Here is a 16,026-nt window from a genome sequence, read left to right as displayed (position 1 = left end):
TTTGGCTGGTCCCAGCATAGTTCTATTCCTCATCGCCAAACTTTTGTATTACTGTTAAAGCAACTTTATTTTTACGGTAATTTTTACATTACTGCTTTATTGGACACCACACGGTGCAAACGGACTAATGAAAGAGGGGAAGATGGAGACGTGAGGAAAATGACCTCCACAGATGTATAAATTAGTCCACAGAGCTGACAAGGAGCCCAAACATTGATTTTAATAAGCTTTATTTATGGTACTCACCCCCACTTACCCTCACAGGCTTAGCTCATTTCCAGAATCATCCAGTCATTCACATTGTTGATCACTGATACACTTTCATGGCAGGAGCCAATCACCTCGCTTCATCCAGTCGCATCAGAGACCCAGTATTTTCTAAGAGCATTGACATTTTCCTGCTCCTCAGTCAGTTTACTTCATGAATTGACACCAGCAAATTGAGCCATTTGAGAGCTTTTATTTTTTTTTTTCCCCCACACATGCTCACACACACTCACTTTCTTTTGGCTCTTGCGCTTAACAGACGAGAAAGAAATATGCGTTGAAATGAGTATTAATTACAAAGACTTAAAAACTTGAGGATGCCAAGTCCTGATGCACGCGTATATGTAGAGCTTGCTGCCACTCTTACCATAGAACTTATTTATTTGTCCCCAATGTGCTATAACCTTGCTACCAATGTTTTTCTACCATTTTCCTCTTTTTTTGGGATTGTATTTGCACTAATGTCATTTTTACTAGCAATGCTCCAAAGCTGTTCTGTGGCTGTCAGCAACCAAATACCCTCTGATGTCTGTGTACGAGGAAACGGCCCAACCTGTTTGTGTGTAATGTACATAAGTGTTGCTCTGTACGGCATCTATAATGAACCAGAGGAGTGAGATATACGCAAGACGAGGGCTTGATTTCTCCAATCAAGCCAATCTTGGCACGTGCCTGAGAGCGAAGAGAAATTTTTGGCTGAGAAGCTCCCGGGAAACCAAGCCCTCTGATCTTTGAGACCAGCCAGTGTTGCTGCTTCTCCAGTCTGTATGACGCATCTTTAAGCTGATGTGATCACTCTGGTGCCCTCTACTGTTAGGAGTGGGATCAGCATGGTGCAGATGGACAGGAGATGTGCTAATTAAGGCTCAACAGTATTGCTTACTAGCACTATTATTAAAGGTCTTATTAGTATGAATGACTATATTCCTGACATTGGAAAGAGTTGGCTGCAGGGTTGAGAATGAATACACAATCAGTGTAGGATCAAACCTGACCAACGCTGTTTGATTTTTTTTGTGTTTATTTTTTTAAAGAGATGAAATGTAGAGTTTGATGTATTTTGCACATGTTCTTCTGAAAGGTGAACCTAAGGACTTTCTGTACATGACTTAGTTTATTATCAACACCATTCCTGAGATGTTGATTTGAAACAAAGCACTTGAAATGGTTATAATAATTTCAGCTGTTTAAAATCCACATTTTGGTTTTCATTGTGGCACATTTGAACTGGGTCCTGCATTGAGATCACCTGTAAGATGAAATGTGACATGCTCCACGAGGCGATAACAGTCAGTGGCAGCTGTATGTGAATTTGCAAATTTGCATTGCAGTATTAAATGATAACTAAGAGATGCTTCTCAGCTGTTGATTCCTTAAGTATTTGCTCAGTTATTACTCCACGTTGGAGAAGTTGCAGTCTCTCTCTTCAGGCTACGAACTGTGGCTTATTTGTTCATACTGTCTGGGACAGTTTTGCATCAAATTATTAACATATAATGAGCTCAATATTGTGCTCAATAGTCATGTGATTAATATAAAATATAGACATTGAAACATTTTTTTAAAACATACAATATTAAATACACTTTTCACATCCTGTGATTTTCAGCTACAGGATTGACTTGTTATGCATCAGTGACTGTGGAAATGTGCCAACAAATGTCTGAACTGTCACTGCTGCTCCAAAACTGAGCTGGATATATATATATATATATATATATATATATATATATATATATATTAGTGCATACAGTTTGCCTGAATTTTTTTTCATTGCTCCTAATTGACATATGAAATTAGAAATGTTACTCTATAGTCCTAATTTGGGGATATATTTTGTCTACTTAAAGATTAGTGCTGCTACAGTTTCATATTTAAGGTTTTTATTGAGTATGACAAAAAGAAAAAACAGGCAATAAGAATACTTTTGGCCAGTATGACAGCTTAAAATCAGTCTTATATCTGAAATCCAGTTTCCACTTTTCACAGTTCCTTATAAAATCATATTTCAAATGTGAGCATATACAGAAATGGAATCTATAGCTGCCATTGAGGGAGCTCTGTTAACACATTTTACTGTATTTGCTGAATGCGTTCTTTAAACTGCTGTTCAGTACTGTTGCCTCTGACTGACAGATGTGTTGAGATGAATCGTGGTTTGGGGGCTGCTCTCGCTGAGACTCCCTGCAGGGTTTTTTTTTTTTTGTTTTGTTTTGTTTTGTGTGTTTTGATTCATTCTTTTGTCCGATTAGTTTATCAAAAAAAACAAAAAAAACCTTTAGAACCTGCTCTGGTTAATCTGGCTCGGGATGCCAGTTATCTTCTGTTAAAATGCTTCGTGGTTGGTTTTGGATTTTCTGCCTGGCATTGCCTTGGTTATTTTACAAAAACTGAATGTCAAATAAAATGAACCATCCACTCTGATGACTGTGGCTGTTGTTGTTAATGCTTTGGTTTACAGTATGTGGTGGAATGTTCACTCACTGGCCACTTTATTAGGCGCACCTGTTTAACGGCTATTTAATCATGCAAATCGCCACCCTCTTAAAATAACGGCCTAAGTCATTTTTTAATAAAAGTTTTACTTTTGCATAAATTATCATATTTTCAATGTTTGGTTCAGTTTTTTATTTTTTTTTTGTCTTTTTTGAAAAACCTGAAAAAAGTGATTAAGGCAATTATTTTAAGGTGATGAAATGCAAATATCTAATCAGCCAATCACATGCTTAAACATGTAGACATAGTCAGGACTACTTTTGAAAGTTCAAATTGAGCATCAGGATGGGGAAGGGACTGAATGTGGTGGCTGGTTTTGAGTATTTCACAAACTGCTGATCTACTGGGATTTTCCCACACAACCATCTCTAGACTTTACAGATAAGCAAAGTACTTTCTGTTGCTCCCTTAGTCACAAGGGCCCGCCAAAGCAGGTGGGTCCACATGTTTGATTTGGCAGTCTTTCACCAGATACCCTTCCTTTCACCCCAAGGTATTTGTGTCTCCTGGGGTCAAACCAGGCATCTTCTGCTTGTTAGGTTAATGTGTAATCCACTAGACTGCAGATCCACTGTAGAGTTTACAGAGAATGGGCTGAAAAAGAGAGAATACCCAGTGAGCAGCAGTTCTCTGGCTGATGCCAGAGCTCAGAGGAATTATGGCCAGAGTGCTTTGAGCTGATATAAAGGCAACAGCAACTCAAAGAACCACTCGTTACAACCAAAGAGCATCTTTGAATAAACCTGAAACCTTGAAGGAGGTAACTGGGACTAAAGTTCACACAGACTCGCCAAAATTGGACAACAGAATACTTTAAAAAGCACCTCTCCATTTCTGCCGTGACGTTTGGATGGCAGGGTCAGCTTTTACTGTAAGCCACATGAAGCATGGGTCCATCCCGCTGTGTATCAACTGTTCAGGCTGCTGCTAGTGGTGTGATGATGCGGGGGATATTTAATACCAACTGAGCATTGTTTAAACACCACAGCCTACCCATTGCTGCTGACCATGTTCATCCCTTTATGACCACAGTGTGCCCATCTTCTGATGGCTGCTCCCAGCAGGATAAATCACCAAATCACAAAACTCACATCATCTCAAACTGATTTCTTGAACATGACTTAAGAGTTCACTGTACTCAAATGTTTTTGACAGTCACCAGATCTCAGTCTAATAGAGCACCTTTGGGATGTGCTGGAACAGGAGATTCACATCATGAATGTGCAGCTGACAAATCTGCAGCAGCTGTGTGATGCTGTCATGTCAATATGGACCAAAATTTCTGAGGAGGGTTTCCAGCGCCTTGCTGAATCTGTGGTTTGACCAGGTTGGCCTACGGAATTTTAATGTTACAAACTATAGTGATGGGCAATTACACATCTTGGGCACATGATGGCGGAGTTGTGTTAGTTTTTAGAGTAACTGGGATTTAATCCAGGGGCACAGCGCCGCTGGATACACGGACACACGCGCGGTGCTTGGACTATTTCTGTCCTCGCGCTGCTGGGACTCACTGTGCGCGCTAAGTTTATGCTGGTGTTATTCCTGACGAGTTTTCCTTTAATGTGTCATGTTGATTCAGTTCTTCAAAGATCTCCCGCTGTGCACGTGAACGTTCCTGCATTATAGGCTACATCTCAAAAATATATATTTCTGAATGTTTGATTAAAACTGAATTTAGCTTTTGAAATTTTAAATACAGAAAAAAAATTGTATTGCAGGTCATTTTTACCTCTGATGCCCAATTGAACTTTAAAGCGGCCTTTTTTTAAAATACTGTGTTCCCTTTATAATGCTGCAAGAAGTGATCGTGCCAAGCCTGACTTTACTGACCTAAAATTTAAAAATCTCTCAGGGCGTTTTTTTTTTTTTTTTGGATCGATATTCCTTCCTAACAGTTCGCCAGTCATCTTTGATATTTAGTAAAACTGTCTTAAATAACACTGCATTTTCCTTTCGTTTCATTCAATTCCAAACCTTTTATTTCCCACACAGTTTAGCTGCGGGCCCGTATGAGCTGACATGCAGTGATAAATCTCCTCGTTAATATTTTTGGATAAACTGATACTGTTACGCATGTTTGATCTTACACCGATCGATCCAAACACCTCTCACACCTCTCCATTTTTTTTTTTTTGCTCAGCTGTGAAATCCTTCATATCAGACACGGGCTGATCCGCCACTGTCTCCGTCCTCCTCTATAAGCGGGAAACTGAAGCATAAAAGACTCTTATTCTCCATAATCAAGGTCAAGAGCGTTTTTCAATAACCTTTGGGAATAAAAGGCTGGAACGGCGCCAGTGCGCCCTGCCAATCATTTTCACAGCCAGCCGAATACCACTAAAGTTGTTGACCTTTTTGCACCTCAACAGATCAATACGCTGCAGTTTATTCTATTAAAACAGTCCACTGAATTATCTATTAATATTTGTATTTAGTTTAAATCCCCCTCGGCGGCGTGATAAATTGTTTCAAATAACAGATGGTGCTAGAGGGAGAGACAAAGCAGGGAAATCTGGTAGCAATTATCCTCAATTATGTTCATTGTTATTTTGAGCTAATTATTGTTATTGTCACTTTTGTTTGTGTGTCTTGCGGCGCTAGGCTGCAATAAGCAGGCCTAAGGAAGACAATGGGGAACAGGGATGTGTTGTGACGAGGAAATGTGGCTTTTATAATTGAGCCTAACCAGCTGGTGTAAATAAAACTTTGATCTAAATGTAGAGGCTGCGGGTCTGCCGCAAGAAATAGTCTAATAGTGGGCATATGGGCTCACAGATACGTTTTTTCTCTCTCTTCCTCTCTTCTTCTTGAGGCTGGGGTCACGAAATCATTTGATCGATATGATTTTAAAAAAAAATTCTGTGAAAAAGCTTTGAATTATGAAGACCAAAACAGAACGATTAAAACGTGTTTTGGCACAGGGACTATATGAGGATTGCTCTATTCTTAAATATTCTCACGAAAGTGTTTACCCTGCGTAAATATTTGCGATAATTAGGTCGTGATTGCTCTGATGCTCTTGATGCCCACCCTGCTGGAGTGCCGTTGAGCAGTTTTCTTTTAGGTTTTTGAGCTCCGGAACTTTTCGCGGTCAACTGTCGGCGCAGATGCGCGCACGAGTTCATCTTCACGTTTACAGAACTGCGTCCTAACGTTCATTACAAAAGTCGCTAAAACAGGGAGAAAGTGGACCGAGCAGCGGAGGACAGTGGGACAGGAGCTCGGGGCAAACCTGACTCTTCTTTGTTTGGGGGGCGTCTCCTCTCCTCTCCTCTCCTCTCCTCTCCTCTCCTCTCCTCTCCTCTCTTCTCTTCTCGTCCTGTCCCCTCCCCTCCTCCTCGCCGCTCCCCTCCCCTCTTTCCCTTTCCATCCCAGCTCTCTCTCTCTCTCTCTCTCTCTCCCCCCGGGGCGGGAGAAGCCCGTGTTTGGTTCAGAGAGGGTCCTTTGGGAAGAGTCACAAAGCGATTTCCTCTGAGAGAGAGAGAGCGGAGTGGCGAGAGTCGGGAGTCTTCCGCGGGAAGCAGCGCAGCTCTGGACACCACCGACGCCAGCACGTCCCGGACCAGTGAGCTGAGGCAGAAAAGAGAAAGCGAGAGCAAAAAGAGGAAGAAAGAAGTGTCAGAAAATGATGACATCTGATCGGGGTGCCAGTTGAGCTCTCTTTTTCGCTCTGACAGCCAAAACTGCGGGTCTCCACGCGCACCAGGAGTGACTTTTTCCACACCTTTACGCACAGGGCTTTTTCTTTCTTTTCTTTTTTCTTTCTTTTTTTTTGTTGCGATTTTTCACTCGTGTTTTAAGTGCTTTGACATTCTGGATTTTATGACTTATTATGATTCGCCCCCTGTTTTAGCACCCACTCCCTCCTCAGGACAAGAGAAAAAGGAATAAAGGGTGCAGTGCTTGAGGTCTTCCGAAGCGCACACAGCACCAGCACAGAGTGCATCTACCTTGCTCTGCTTGAATCACAGAAAGGGATCTGCCGGGGAACAAGTGCAAAGCCGGAAGGAGAGAGGCCGAGAAACGGAGGGACATACATCGAGCTTAGGAGGTTTGTTAATGTTTGGGATCCAGGAGAGCATCCAGAGAAGCGGCAGCAGCCTGAAAGAGGAGCCGCTGGGAGGCATGAACGTCCGGAGCTGGATGCAGGGGGGCGGCGTGCTTGACGCCAACACGGCCGCCCAAAGGTGAGCTGTGCCTAAGTGAGGAGCGTTTCCACCGTCCTGCATATACCGAGAGATGGAATCAGCGTGGGCTTTCTCCTTTAGGATCCAGCTGCTGTGCAGGACTTGAGGCTGAGTGCAGCAGTCGGGAGTTGCCGGAGAAAAACATCTCGATTAAAGTGCTGATAAAATAATCTGTAAAATTAATATTCTCATTCAGAATAATTCTAACACACGCTGTCCTTAACTAAAGAGTTGTAAGCAGCATGTAGTTGCGCTAGAGATTTTTCTTTTTTTTTTTTTTTTCTTTTTTTTTTTTACGAACAACGTGCAGTTTGTTTTGGATGAGGTTTAACAAGGAGTAAATCAAGGAGTAAAGAAACAAAGCTAAAGAAAAAAATCCAGCTTTTTTCCATTTTCAAACTTACTCATTGTTGTTTTAGAGGAGAATAAAATTCTCCAACTGAACCACAGTCAGCGATGTAAAGGTGGATAAATCATTGCCTCCCCTTTACAGAATAACAACTTTGTTCTTCAGATTGGATTAAACTTTCACTGGATAATGAAGCAAAAAGCCCCAGCCTTCATAACCACAGAGTCGGCCTTCAAATTACAGAAAATCATGCACCAAAGAAAAAAAGAAGAAAACTGAATTTTATTTTCACTACTTGTAGGCCATAAATACATACATATATATATATATATATATATATATATATATATATATATATATATATATATATATATATATATATATATATATATATATATATATATATATATAATTTTACTTTTGTTTTTAAAAATCGTTTTCAGATTTTACAACGTAAAACTTTACAGCCCCTGACTGCTCCATTCTAACACCAACCCACCCCCCCCGCCCCGCCTGTGTGTCTGCAGTGGAGTCGGTCTGGCTCGGGCTCACTTTGAGAAGCAGCCGCCCTCCAACCTGCGGAAGTCCAACTTCTTCCACTTCGTCCTGGCTCTGTACGACCGGCAGGGCCAGCCGGTGGAGATCGAGAGGACCAGCTTCGTGGACTTCATCGAGAAAGAGAAGGTCGGTGCAGAAAGTCACGTTGGTCTTTACATGCAAGAAGATCACAGGGATTTTCTGAAGGCCTCAATATTCAGTTTAGCTGTTTGGCATTATTAAAGTCATTATTAAATGTCACATCTCACTGAACTACTTGTCTTGTAATTGTTTGCATTATTATTATTATTATTATTATTATTATTTCAAAAATTTGTTACAATAATATACCATATTATAAACATACTGTAACTCAAAAACCTCCGTAAAGCTATGTGTGTATTTGACTAATAAGAAAATCCCTTTCGGCGTTTGAATTGTTTTAATTTACAGCTCGACTCAACGCAACCACTTGTTCTATATAAACAACGGCGCTGCGACCCGGTCTTCTCATCAATTATGACTTGGCTTAAATTAGATGAAATGTATGAGGAAAATTTAGTGTTGGATTTATTGGCCCTCCAAACACAACTAGTAATTACACAGGAATTAAAAATCCACAATAACACCACGATTACACATGGAGAAATTACAGGGCTGCACTTCTCTGAGTATAAATCAGCTTTTATTTAATGTATGACCGCTATAAAGAATTCAATAACTTGGATATATACTTCAGTAGCCTACAAGTGAAAAGAGGAAATTTTTTTGTTTTTTTAATGGTCCTAAATTTTCCATAAACACCTCTGTGTTTGTTGTATGTGTTAAGGAGACTAGCGGAGAGAAGACCAATAACGGGATTCATTACCGGCTGCAGCTTCTTTACAGTAACGGTGAGCAGACTGACACATGCACACACATACCTGCTTATGTAGACGCAGCTTTGCCAGATCAGCTTGATTTCTTATTTTCTCAGGTGTTGCACCAGCTAATTCTTCAAAATTAAGCTTAAAAAAAAAAAAAAAAAAAAAAAAAAAAAAGAGTCCTGTCCTCAAAGCAGTGAAATGAAATGTTGCAATGGGCCATCAGGCTGCCAGAATTTATGTCAAGGAAATTGCAGTGCAGAGATTCATGATTGTGTAATTTGACCGACTTCTATTAGTCAAATTTCGGGGCAGCTGTTGCAGGATATGACCCAGCTTTGTGGCTTCATCGCTGTCACTGTCCCTGAATTAGTTTGTCGAGTGTGAAGTACTCTTTTTGACAGTTTGAGATGCAGTCTGCCCATAGCAGAGACATCACAGCAACAACCTCCTGTGGGGATTGATTTAATAAAGAATAGCTGCAATTTGTGGCTTGAATTTGTTGATATTCTGAAGGCAGAATGGGAACAAATAATTTATTAGTAACATGAAATGTAGATAAGTCAAAAACACAGTGTTTGAAGCATCGTTTTAGTCATTTTACGACTTTAACAGAGAGTTAAACACCTGATGTCTCATGTTGTGCAAACTATGTTGTGTAAATGTGTAAATTTGGAGCTATACAAATAAAAACCCGCTTGCCATAAGGCTCGCTTTACAGTAGGCAGAAACACAGAAGCTGAACAACGCTTATTTTCACACTGAACTGATGAACAGCTGCTGGCTGATCTTTAATAAGCTTCTCACTTTCTTCACAACCTTTTTGGCTTGTTAAAAAGAAGCAACTGTGCGTCGGGCTGCAAGGGTGAGCATTTCAACCGAAGAATGATTATCTGCTCTCAGAATGTTCTCCACGCACTCACATTTGGGGTCTAAATAGGAAACATTAATAAAATCTTTAAGAAGTAAAATTTCTGCATGCCAGAATTATGTTTTTCTTGCTCCCCTATTTATTTCTTGTGAGCTTATTGCTGTGAATGGCATTAAGCTATTTATTTGTTCCCACTGCTGTCACTTTGCTAACCTAATTTTGCATATTTTAACTGCCCTTTAACGTGCTGTACTGTGTGTTAAAATCAGTGTAAAGTTTATGATATTCTCCCTTCTTCTCGATCCCAACAGGCATCAGAACAGAGCAGGACTTTATGTTCGACTCATAGACTCCATGACTAAACAGGTAAACGCACACCCTAACACACTCTCGTAGAGGCCTGTCACCTCTCCTGTTACCTCTCTGACAAAGAGCTGCTCCACTGATCCTCTTGTACACCGCCGCCCTCCTCTGTCTGCATGTACTCGCACACACAGAAATGAATGTTTATGCGTGTGTGATTCAGTAGGTGGGTGTTTCTACTGTGTGTACGTGGGTGGGGGCACACACACACACAGACACCGCATGGCTCCAGGCGCTTTTGCCGGTGCTCCTCTCGCTGTGATTAGAGCGAAGAGGCAGCGAGCGGGTGTTGAGGAACAGGAGCGTAATTCTGCTGCTCACAGTAGGAAGTGGAAAGATATAAGGGCACCTCTGGGATTTGGTCTGCTGTGTAGCAAACATTCTGATCAGATCCAATTTTTCTGTTAATGCTTTAGTTTTTGTTTATGTGTACATTTATAAGAGGGGAAGAGAGACAGCGAGAGGAGCAGGTAGGGTCAGAGGAGAGAGAGGCACACTGAACAACAGAAGGAAGACAGTTTAAGTTTGAGAGCTCCTTGTCCTGCAGGTAAAGTCCGGATTAAGACTGATTATTTTTGTTCATGAAGAAAGTGAGCGTGAGAGTTATCTGTGTGGTGGAATGCAGCATATGTGTGTGTGTGTGTGTGTGTGTGTGCAAGCCAAGGTATGAGGAGCCAAGAAGCTCACCATGCACTGAATACTTACTAATGTGACTCCAGGCTCTGACAGTCTCACATTACTGCTGCCACGCTGCACCACATACTGTGTGTGTGTGTGTGTGTGTGTGTGTGTGTGTGTGTGTGTGTGTGTGTGTGTGTGTGTGTGTGTGTGTGTGTGTGTGTGTGTGTGTGTGCAGCGCGCGTGCGTGTGTGCGTGCGTGCGTGTGCGCTGGCAGGCCTAAGAGACCACACTGTTTCTAATAACACTCTTTAGCTTTGGCTTGGTGGGGGTGACAACCAGTTACACACACACACACACACACACACACACACACACACACACACACACACACACACACACGCACGTGTACACACACAAAAACAAACACACACACACTATTAGGACTTTCGCCAATGGAGTTTGAAAAAAGTAAGTACATGAATACTTTTTCATGCTGAAAAAATAAATGGCTTTTAAAATTTAAATATTTCAAAAGGAGAAAAAAAAAGGATGGAGGCAGGTGTGCTGCACCTGTGGTACCTGCCGTTCACTGTGTGAGTGCTGCTCTGTGGCTGTGTGAAGGGAACGGGAGAGATGAGCAGGTGTTAGTGCTGTATGTATACAGTAAATGTGTAAAGGTGCTTTGGCGAAGCACTGCACAGAGCAGCAAAGCTCGCTCATTTGAGTGTGTGTGTGTTGTGTGTGTGTGTGTGTGTGTGTGTGTGTGTGTGTGTGTGTGTATTTTATTCCCAGCAGTGGAGGAATGGAACTTTAACAGGTGGTCAAACCAAAACAGTCGTGAGGTTGGCTTAGTTGGTCAGTGATGTCATGGCCGCTGTCTCTCTAACCGCACACACAGACATTTGTTCCCAGTCACTGTTGTGTTGCCAAGCAGAAAAAAAAGAAGAAGAAGCCACACTGATCTCCAGAGTTTGCACTGGTGTCTCTTATTTTACTGACAAAGAGATGTAGCCTCATCCACCATTATTCAAAACACCTGACCTGAGCCCACCGTGCCCAAACACATTTTGACAGTAAAACTGCACAGCTGCTAAGCTGTTCATGTTTTTAAATGCTCTTTGTAAACACTATAATTGTTTGTAAACATAAGGATAAAACAGGCCAAAGTAAAAAGTGGAAATTCAAGTTTCTGTTGTAGAAATTTAAATCTAATCATTAATATTTACATTTGTAATCATGCAAATGATCAAAAATCCAGCCTTAAAAAATCCCCAAGGTTTGTCAAACTAAAACTAGCAATTAAAGCAAACAAACACAACTTCTCACAAAGCACAGTTTCAGCATCTTCACGCACTGAGGGCAAACTCGTTAATCTCTCTTGTGCAGATAAGGTGCCGCAGCAGCATACCTCTTACACGTTTCACTGTTCAAAAGCCTGAAACAGGAGACGATAAGAACAAGAAAACACGAGGGTGAAACAGTTGCAGCGATTTATAATATGCTCACTTCCACTGTGGGTAAGTTACACAGGATTTGAGCAGTAAAATAATTTCACTAAGAATATTGGAGTAAAGCACAGAGCGTCTAAAGGAAAAAGTGTAGAAGTGACGTCAGGATTTGTCTCTACTTGAACTGCTCAGCTTTGTTGATGATCTGTGGTGTAAAGTATTTGTTTTAGTTTTAGTTAAATATTCTTCTCCATAATATCTCCGTGCAACAAGCTGCAATGAGGCACGCATTTATTCAGTTTTTTTCTGCAGTTCTCGCTGTGATTTAACAGCCAGTAAAGGAAAAGCCAACTCCAACATTTGGCATTTAAAGCTGCTGCCTGCTTCTGTTCTATTTCTGTGAGTCTACCTGTTTTGTGTTTGTGCGCTGAGGGCCAGAACTGATTGTGTTAAATGGAGAAGGAGAGCACCTCTTAGTCTTCAGAAGCAGAGCGTGGAGCTCGTTGATCACGACTCTGTCCCGGAGAATAAAGCATCTGTCACTGCGGCCCTGTCGGATCACTAGCTCGCTAGTCGACCTGACACTAACGCAGGAGGAAGTGTGTTCCCCTGCTTAACGGATCCTTGTTTACATGCCGCACATATCACGCCACTTCAAAGGTGGAGAACAGAGAAGCAAAGATGCTGTGTGAAAGGCCTGGTGAGGTGGAGAGAGGAAGGAGACAGGGGAGGAAAAAGCAGATGAAAAAGAGGAGCAGAGCAGGGAAAGTGACAGCAGTGATGAATCCGAGGCAAACGTGGGCCGTGGTGGTAGAGGGAGTTACACACGAACACAAGAGCCTGTCACAGAGGGTGGGTGAAGTATTTTATTTATTTATTTACTTTAGAAAATTTTTTTTTTTGCGTTATCATTTTTCCATCTTTGAAACTCCAGAGATCTCGAGATGCCAAGGAGTGCAGACCAAGTGTGTAATTAGAGACTAATGCTTTGTTTAAGCCTCCATAATGCAAGAAACTGCAGCTTTCATGAAAACCAAACAGATTTAAAATTGAACCAAAGATTGTTGGCACAGGGTAAGAAGCAAGGAGTCAGGTGGGAAAGAACTGGATAGCTTTTACAGTTACAGGCAAACTTTTACCTGTCCTGCATGAACCGGACTGTAGCTCATCTGTGGCATTGAACTGATCAGCTGAAATGAAGGGGGTAGGCTATATGTGGTGGTACATGTCATAGGCAGCACTGTGGTCTTCTGTTTATGAAGATAAATGCTTTCACTCAGTCAAAGGCTTAACGGTTTATTTGTGTGTTTGCATGTAGGTGTAAGAAAGACAAGAAAATAGCAAAGTGCAAAAAAAAAAAGTGAGGAGAACAGTTGAGATGGTGGCGATGCACGCTTGTTGAGGTTAGGAAGCAAGTTCGTTGCATTCTCCTGGCCCACTCTTTTCCCATGGCGGAATGAGCAGGAATAATCACAGACACAACTGTGGTTTATAAAATACATTTCCTTTTCAGATTTGGGCTGTCAAAAGTCTGCCTTTCTCTGCATTTCCCACACTTAGATTTGGCTTTCATTAAATTGCAATCAGGGGAATTTTTCAGTTCAAATGTTGATGAGTGAAGGATTCCAGAAAGAGTTTCAGATGTCTTGGTGTTGGATCAACCTCAGTAATGTGTTAACATGAGCTTTTTTTTTTTTTTTTCTTTGTCTGAGGTCATTTATAATGTTTACAATCTGAACAAGTACTTATTTTCTTTTCTATCTGGACTTGCTTCACATTGCTGTGACATGTTGTATGGTCAGATTGGCTTTTTTTGGAACGTCAGCTTAGCATTAGCTCCACCTGCCTGTTGCAGTTTCCTCTGTGAGCTTATTTTGTTTCATACTTTCACATCATGCTTCAATTGACTGTGCGTGCACATCCCTGGAATCCTGACCACCAGCAGCCTTTCGGTCTCCAGGTTCATGTGACGATACATTTTTCGCTGGGGGTTTTCAAATGGAACACGCGCATGCATGGAAAATTGTAACTGACAAGGGCCTCGGGCCCTGGAACGCACGGGGTCTCCAATTCCAGAAAACACAGCTAACTATTATAATGAATGCTTTAGGCTACAATAATGGCTCCTCAGACAGTACAGCCGCTGACGCTGCTAAGTTTCATATAGTTTGTACAAATGAGGGTTTCAGTATACACCTTTGCTCATCTTGGGGGCCCCATAAGAAGCCTCTCCACTGTGCCTCTACATACTGCTTTGTACAGCTTTATTATTTATAAGTGGTTGCCTCTGTTAATTTTACTTCAAGTAAAATGAAAAGAAATCACTGGCAAAATCGAATCAATGATTTGTTATTCCCACTGATTTTACATTGGGGCATACATAGTTGGTTTGATAGTCCACATCCTTTATGCCTAATTAGACAGTGAGCCTGCATAACATAGGTATGTATAACATACTTTATGTGTTATGTTATGTTTCAGTTTTCCGAGTATGACAGTTTAGTGCAGCATTGCTAAAAGCTCTTAAAATGAGCTTAATTTTTTAATGTTTGCTTGATGGCAGCAGGCGGTCTAAACATGAGCCACAGATTATTTTAAAGGGCAGAGAAACTTTCTGGCTGCTCATGAGGAAGTGATGCTGTCACTCAGTGAGACTTGCTGCAGTTTGGGTACGACACATCAAACCAGCTTTCGCAGCCCAAAGACTGACAGGGCGTGCGTATTGATTGATAGATAGCTTAGTGGTGTGTGACTTGTGCCGGTTTATTCTGCTTCCATAGCAGCGCAGGAGTGTTGTGTAATAGAAGCAGGTGAAGCCTCGGCAGCAGGAGCAGAAAATGTGAAGCCCGTGCACCGGAGTTAGTTGTTGAGGTAATGGTTGTTATTTTGTGGATTTTCTAAAACAATGAGTGTGAACAAGCTTCGTGTGTGTGTGTGTGTGTGTGTGTGTGTGTGTGTGTGTGTGTGTGTGTGTGTGTGTGTGTGTGTGTGTGTGTGTGTGTGCGGAAGGAGGAGTGTCAGACACGTAGGGTGTGAGTGTATGTGAAGCAGAGGTGCTACCGGTGAACTGCGTGTTCTCTGAGGTGAAGTGGCACCTAACCTGTTATCTCAATAACACTTTGATGCTGTTGTAAGTGTACATTACAGTTATGGAAAAACTAGAACTAATTTCTCTGAGTTTAACATCCTTATTATGTTTACCTCCAGTGCACCGCTGCTAAGTGTTATCCTCCCACCATTTAGGTAGATGTAGAGCGCAGTGTACTGAAAACATGCAAATATCTTTTCATGCATTCATGCACCGATGCAGGCAGTGACTGGCACCTATCAGATCAGTGTAGCTTTATGCTTGTTATGATATGATATTAAGTTAGCAATCTCCTCAAAGTTTTTCTTTAACTGGAGGATAAAGTTAGAGATATTTTATATCACATAAGGCCAACAATTCACTGACATTACAAAGAGGCATCGTCTGTCCGACTTCTGACGATTGTTCTGTTGTTGTATCACATATGAGTTAAATGGAGCATTTTGAGCCAATCACACAACACAGACATCCTAAACAAATCAGATAAGATGCTTTGGTCTGCTGTGAAGTAAGCACACTGAAATCTGTGAGTTTAACAGTCTGCTTTCTTCTTTCTTTTTAGCCAATTGTTTATGAAGGCCAAGACAAAAACCCAGAGATGTGCAGAGTGCTACTGACACATGAGATCATGTGCAGGTGAGAACAGACGCATCACATCCTGTCAGCATGGTCCTCCTCTCCCGTCCTCTGGACTTCTCACCAGTCACCTCTTTGTACATTTTTTATTTTGTAACCCTCATTACCCCCCCCCCCCCCCCCCCCCCCCCCCCGCACACACACACACACACACACACACACGCACACACACACACCACACCTGAAGCCCTATCTGTTGAGGAAGATGAGTTTTGGCTATCAGAGTTGTTGCTTTAATTATAAGCTTAAGATAAATTTCTTTGGAAGTAGGTTGGGAGGAAAGTTCTATTTATAGGG

The 16,026-nt window shown here is 41.6% G+C and overlaps 1 pseudogene; it reads left to right on the top strand.

Moving 5' to 3' along the window:
- Positions 1-6,274: 6,274 nt before the first annotated feature.
- The window catches only part of LOC115791778 (transcription factor COE1-like), a 92,704-nt pseudogene continuing 82,952 nt past the window's right edge, over positions 6,275-16,026 (top strand).

This window comes from Archocentrus centrarchus, chromosome 14 (assembly GCF_007364275.1).
Source record: "Archocentrus centrarchus isolate MPI-CPG fArcCen1 chromosome 14, fArcCen1, whole genome shotgun sequence".
In the NCBI taxonomy this organism is placed as follows: domain Eukaryota; kingdom Metazoa; phylum Chordata; class Actinopteri; order Cichliformes; family Cichlidae; genus Archocentrus; species Archocentrus centrarchus.
This window is presented reverse-complemented; position numbering and strand designations above follow the sequence as displayed.